General features: G+C 42.8%; 1 pseudogene; it reads right to left on the reverse strand.

The window, feature by feature from the left end:
- Positions 1–431: 431 nt before the first annotated feature.
- Positions 432–1,731, reverse strand: LOC112932459 (U1 small nuclear ribonucleoprotein C-like; annotated as a pseudogene).
- Between the last annotated feature and the right edge of the window lie 5,590 nt (positions 1,732–7,321).

Raw genomic sequence — 7,321 nt, forward strand, 5'->3', positions numbered from 1 at the left:
GTCAGATTTCCCACTCAACAGGAAGCCTGCTTCTCCTTCTCCCTCTCTCTCTCTCCCTGTCACTCTTCCTGATTGTGCTCTCTCTCTCTCTCTCTATCTCTTTCTCTCTCTGTGTCAAATAAATAAATAAAATATTATTTTTAAAAAATGCCAGTCCAGTTGCACTCATATTTCTAAAATTTTGTTTTAACTAAAACAGTGGACAACTTTATTTTCACATTTCACAACACAAATAAAAATTGCTTGCTTTCTTTTATTTGGGGGGGGGGGTGTCCCACTACTCCCCTACCAAAATTATTCTTTGATATAGGACGGAGGAGCAAGTCTTCCCTGTCATGCTGTTAGAAAACACCCAGAGTCACAGCACCATGATTCCTGGTGAAGTAGAACAAGTATTATAAAAAATGGAATACAGAAGTTCCTGTCTCTCCTTATCTGTCTGGTAGAGTCATTCCTGGCCAAGTGGGCACCATCATGGGACAGGTGGGAGGTCTCATCACTGGGGGCACAGACATTATTGGCATGTGGCCTCCCAAAAGGTGGCCTCATTCTAGGAAGAAAAGGGTCCATCCTTGGCATCGTGGGAGGGGCCTCCTATATGGTGTGCTGGTATCATACCAGGATGAGAAGGACCCAGGAGACTGAGGGGAGGTAGGATCATTGCCCAGGCAGGAAGAGGAGCAGGGAATGGAATAGGAGACATCTTTCCTTGTTAAAATGCAGTGGTTGTTCTGTGGATCAGGCTCTGACTCTGCTCTTCCATTTGTTTCTGGTAGTAGTCTTTCACATTCGCTTTGTGTTTCCTACCACTGTAGTGTTTCTTTCTCCCAGATGGAGAGTCATGGGTGAGGAATGTGTGGCAGTGCTCACTGTAAAATTTAGGGATGTTGCTCTGCAGGCCATTGGCCACTTGGTCCCATACCTCCCAGAAAATGAGGCAAAAACGATGCACTCATATTAAACAGCTATACATGCATGTATATTTTCTATGACTCTTGCATGTAAATACTGCTCCTACTTTCCTTTTTTCCTTTTTTTTTTATAGATTTTATTTATTTTTTCATGAGAGACACACAGAGAAAGGCAGAGACATAGGCAGAGGGAGAAGCAGGCTCTCCATGGGGAACCCAATGTGATACTTGATCCCAGGACCCCAGTTTCATGACCTGAGCCAAACGCAGATGCTCAACCACTGAGCCACCCAGGTGTCCCTTAATTTTCTTTAAAATGTTCCCCTATTCAACTTTGGAGTCATTCTTTCATCACTTACACCACCTAAGAGCTTTTACATTGATTTTTTTCTAGAACAAGAACAGGTACCTGTAAGTCTTTATTATTGAGATAAAACTACTGGGAAAAATTAAATTAATGACAAAAAGTATTCTTTGGGCAGCCTGGGTGGCTCAGCGATTTAGTGCCACCTTCAGCCCAGGGCCTGATCCTAGAGACCCGGGATCAAGTCCCACATCGGGCTCCCTGCGTGGAGCCTGCTTCTCCCTCTGCCTGTGTCTCTGCTTCTCTCTCTCTCTCTCTGTGTGTGTCTCATGAATAAATAAATAAAGCCTTTTTTAAAAAGTGTTCTTCATCTTCTTCTCATCATTTAGCAACACTTTGCTTTAGGTATTATTTCATTTCTGAGCTATTTTGACTCCAGTTACTGTGTTTCTGATGGCCTGATTCACAGTATATCCAGTGGGTGTGGATTTTCATGGGTGAGAAACTGACCTCCATAGTTTTTCTTGGTATCAACAATAATACAAGGCAGAAGCAAATATCTAAGAGCTTAACTCTTCTGAAGACAGTGAGGTGAATACAATGCATCAAAGAGCAGCAGCATGAGTTGCTCTAAGAACATGTAGAGAATACACAGATGTGGAGGCCGAGAAAATTAAGGCCATTCAGCGCTAGCACAGGTACAGCCATCCCAGGCCCCTGTGAATAAGAGTGGACATTTACATTACTTCAGCTACAGGAAAAAAAAAAAAAAAGCTTACAGCTTAAGGTCCTAGAAAGCCCCATATTAGAATGAAAACAGAGCCCAAGCCAGTGGCAGGAAGCCCCATATTAGAATGAGAACAGAGCTCAGTGCCCTTGAAAGCCCCATATCAGAATGTAAACAGAACTTGAGGAATTGCTCCAGCCCTTCTGGAGGTCCCCGAGACCAGCCCTTAAAACTAAGCTGGAACCCACCTCGGGGTCCAAGTCCCTGCTCCGCTGTGTCGGGTATACTTGGACCCAAGATCGATCTTGTTAATGAACCGTCGTGTGTTTGCATCGGTGACGGCTCCTTGGTGGTTTCTCGGATACGTAATCTTGGGCACAACAACAGAAATGATGGTGGCTTGTGTGTGTGGTGAGAAGAGCCTAGCTGAGACACAGGGAAATGCTCATTCCAATGAAAAGCCCAGCAAAGTGTGCCTTTGGGAGGAGAGGGAGTAAAATACACAGTTCTCCCTTCCCAACACTGACTGGCTAGGGGCAGATCTGAGTTGGGAACCACTGGGTACCCATATCTGAGCACAGACATCTGAACTGCCTTCTGAAACACTGGAAGCTAAAGCCAAGAAGAAAGTTAGGATTTGGGAAGTCAAAGTGACCAACACTCTCTAAAGTCAATCAGCACAGACCAATCTGAGAAAGATGTTGTCATCAGAAAAACATTTTTCAACTAGCGTTCATTTACGAATTGAGCAGCCCAGGTGGCTTAGCGGTTTAGCACTACCTTCAGCCCAGGGTGTGATCCTGGAGACCCAAGATTGAGTCCCATATCGGGCTCCCTGTATGGAGCCTGCTTCTCCCTCTGCCTCTGTCTTTGCCTCTGTGTGTGTGTGTGTGTGTGTGTGTGTATCTCATGAATAAATAAATAAAATCTTTAAAAAAAAATTTTTACAAGTTTTATGCTTCAGACTACCAGGCTATGTCCTAGTGCTTGAGAAGACCCTCCTTGCTCTTATGCTAGAACACTCTTCAAGGATGAAAACATTAACCCAGATAAGAATAATGCACCAACTCCATACAAACTGTAGATATCATGCTATTTTTTCAAGGTAAAAATCACTAAGCTCCTAAACAGCTGTTCACCCAGGTTCAGGAGTCATTATTCACAACAGCCTAACAATGGAAACAACCCAAATGTGTATGGATAAACAAAGTAGGCCATCCACACAATAGAACATTATTCAGCCTTAAGAAGAAAGGAGATTGTGATGCATGCTAAACACGATATGAAATTTGATGACATGGTAAGTTACATAAACCAGTTCACAAAGGGACAAATATTATATGATTCTACTTACCTGAGGTACCTAAATATTCAAATTCACAGAAACAAGGAACTGAGGTTGCCAGAAGCTGGGGAGAGAGAAGAATAGAGAGTTCAGTGGGTAGGGAGTTTCAGTTTGGGGTGAGGAAAAAGTTTTGGGGTTGGATGGTAGTGATGGTCGCACAGCAGTGTGAATGTATTTAGTGCATTGAGCTGTCCACTTAAAAACTGTTAAAAGGGAAATTTTTATAATATATATTTTATATTATATATAAAATATATATCATATATATTATATTGTTGTGCCCAAGATTGCGAATCCAAGAAACCACCACGGAGCCGACACCGATGCAAGTACATGAGGGTTTATTTACAAGCTCGAGCTTGGGTCCAAGTATACTCCACACAGCAGAGCAGGGGCTTGGACCCCGAAGTGGGTTACAGCTGGGTTTTTTATGGGCTGGTCTAGGGGATTTTCAGAAGGGGTGAAGGAATTTTTTTCATTCCAATATGGGGGAAAGGGTGGGGGAGTTTCTTAAGATCTGATACGGTTTCTCTGCTGAGGGTGTTCTGAGCTCTGTTGTCTTTCTGATATGTGATTTTCTGCCAAGGACACTCTGCAGTTTTTCCTGTAAAGTTCAGCTCTTATTCACAGGGGCCTAAGATGGCTGTACTTGTGCTAATGCTAAATTTGAGGTGGAATGGCCTTAATTTTTCTCGGCCTAAAAAAAAAAAAAAAATTTCTCGGCCTCCACAATATGTTTTACCACAGCATACACACATACACTCCAAAGCTGTGTCCTTGTGCTGAATACAAAATGTTCCTCAGCCATGCTCTTATACTTGCTTATGTAAGACTGAGGATTTGATTTTCTTTTTAAGGTCCCAGTCCTGTTATGCTATATGTTGGCATATTGAATTTAAAAATTGAATTTAAAAATTGAATTTAAAAATTAAAAAAAAAAAAAAAGGTCCCAGTCCTGGAAAGCACACTTTCACCAGTTGTAAACCCATTTCCTCTGCCTCATGGGCATGCTTCTCAGCCTGCACATTGGACCAGAGGAGGTGGAGGAGGGCCCCAGGACTTCAATCTCTCAGGCTAAAGCATCATGCCCCACCTGTGCCACCTCCCTGACTCACCCAGGTGACAGCTACCACTCTTGGTGACAGCTGAATTCAAAGGGCTCTTTGCTCAGAAAACAGCCTGACAGTGACAGGTCTCACTCTGAACATGCATTAAAGATTCAGAACAGGTTGAAACTTTATAGAGTGAAGCAGGGAGAGAGGACAGCCAGGACCTCCCAGCTCTCATCCTAGCTAACCTACCGTAGGGAGGTAAAGGGTCCTGATGGGGAAGTCAGGGAATCTTCTAGTTCCCCTTCCTCTGGACCTTGCCTAAGACCACGTGAATGTCCTCTGGCTTGGACCCTGCCCTGCTTGGAAGCACCATATTACCTCTGCATTCAAATCCCTACCACGTAATGAGGTGGAGTAAGGGTTACGAACTGAGGCAGTAAATCCATTTGTGGCCTTTATTAAACGCCTTCTATCTGGAATTGGAATATGACTAGAAACATATATTGAGGTCTTGCCATCCAGACAGCCCCACTGGCCTGTCTTCATCCTGGCCCCTCTGTCAACATCTCATCTGAGTGGGGGACACCAAGTATCAGATGCAAACTTCTTAGCTAGATCACTGTAACGGACATTTTTTTTTTAAATAAGTGGACCTTCTGACAAGAGTAGGTCAGTCCTGGTATCCTTGCAGAGCTTGTTCATTTCAAATCTGTCTGCGTGTTCCAGGGCTCACAGTGACAAGGTCTGGGACCTGAGACCTTTTGTGGGAGATTCAAGGAAAGAGGCAAAAACAACACAATCTGAACAGGAACAGGAAAGCACTTGGGACTGGTTCAGCTCAGGCTTGAATTAAAACGTTCATTAAAGCTCTGAATTTCCTCTAAGCATTTGGTAGCAATTTCCACCCACAAATGGCTTACAGTATCACTTAATTTCCCTTTGGAACTTTGGAGAAAATAATGATGCTAAGAGTAAAATGAAATAATAGATGTGTAAGCACCTGGCTCGGGGCCTGGTATGATGTCAGCACCTGATTGATTTTGAAAAACAGTAATAATTTATTTCATTTAACCAGTTATAAAACATTTTTCAATCAACACTTAAGAGCAGTGTTGACAATGAGATACCACCTCACACCAGTGAGAATGGGGAAAATTAACAAGGCAGGAAACAACAAATGTTGGAGAGGATGCGGAGAAAAGGGAACCCTCTTACACTGTTGGTGGGAATGTGAACTGGTGCAGCCACTCTGGAAAACCGTGTGGAGGTTCCTCAAAGAGTTAAAAATAGACCTGCCCTACGACCCAGCAATTGCACTGTTGGGGATTTACCCCAAAGATTCAGATGCAATAAAACGTCGGGACACCTGCACCCCGATGTTTCTATCAGCAATGGCCACAATAGCCAAACTGTGGAAGGAGCCTCAGTGTCCATCGAAAGATGAATGGATAAAGAAGATGTGGTTTATGTATACGATGGAATATTACTCAGCAATTAGAAACGACAAATACCCACCATTTGCTTCAACGTGGATGGAACTGGAGGGTATTATGCTGAGTGAAATAAGTCAATCGGAGAAGGACAGTGTATGTTCTCATTCATTTGGGGAATATGAATAATAGTGAAAGGGAATATAAAGGAAGGGAAAAGAAATGTGTGGGAAATATCAGGAAGGGAGACAGAACATAAAGACTCCTAACTCTGGGAAATGAACTAGGGGTGGTGGAAGGGGAGGAGGGCGGGGGGTGGGGGTGAATGGGTGACGGGCACTGAGGGGGACGCTTGACGGGATGAGCACTGGGTGTTATTCTGTATGTTGGTAAATTGAACACCAATAAAAATTAATTTATTAAAAAAAAAAAAAAGAGCAGTGTTGAATGGGGATGTTAATTTGTCTGTTGGTTGCTTCCATCTCAAATACATGTGCCCCTGGGTGTGTGAGGGAAGGTATGCACAGAGCTCCTACACCCTATCACTTAACAGGAAGTAAACCTTGAGGGCTCGACTCAACTCTCTCTCCTAACTTCCAGAAATGTTAACGGTTCAGGAATGGGACAAGTCTAAGATTGAGCAACAGGATGAAAAAAATCAGATGAATCTATTCTTCCTCCACCCCAGTCCTTGCATAATAGGATTAAACAACTTAAGGGTACAGTAGACCCTCTGGAAACATGACCAACTTATCTTATGGATTTAGGGAAAGAACTATAGCTTCCTTGCACATCATCTGGACTCTCAAGAGTGAAAGAGAATTGCTGGACCAAGACAACTGTATTGATGAAGGCTTGTTTTCTCATGAAACTTTACATGACAGGGCTTAGTTTTATAAGCCTAAATGAAAAAAGCTTGCCCAGTGGATGTTGAATTCCTCCTTATTCATAATTTGCTCAGCTTAGTGGCCTGCTTCTTATGTCACCTGGGCCACCTGAAAGTTTTTACTTTTGATGTAGCCATTTGGCTTTGAGCAGTAGCCCAGGCTTTGTTTCTTGGATGTTTTCAACATTACTTCTTTTTCTTGATCTTATTTTCTAAACACTGTTGCCCTAGATTCTACTCCACCCTGGAGCCCATTTTTACCCTTTAAAACCGATTAGGTAGTTTCTTTCCTTTGTTTGTTTTTGTTTCCTGACTTTTACATTTAGTGGAAATGAAGCCTCATGTTAGCGTATGCCAGTGTCCTATGGCATGTTTCAGAAGCCTCTAGAATGACCTTAAGAGAATCTGCATCCAGAGAAGAAATACACTGCAATGAAGCCATAACTTGTGCACGATCTGTACAGAAGATAGAAATGTCTGAATATGTTCAGATCTTCTCTCTTGATCACCAAAAGAACACTAATTTTCTAGGTGTAAGCCATCTTTTCCTAACCCACAGCTATGTCTCCCCTTCTCAGAACCAGTTTAAGAAGAGATTAAAAGCTTCAATGAGAGGCTCTGGGTTTGGGCTGTAGCAAATCCTCAACACTTAAGAATTTATAATCC

Source organism: Vulpes vulpes, chromosome 12 (genome assembly GCF_048418805.1).
Source record: "Vulpes vulpes isolate BD-2025 chromosome 12, VulVul3, whole genome shotgun sequence".
NCBI classification, from domain to species: Eukaryota; Metazoa; Chordata; class Mammalia; order Carnivora; family Canidae; genus Vulpes; species Vulpes vulpes.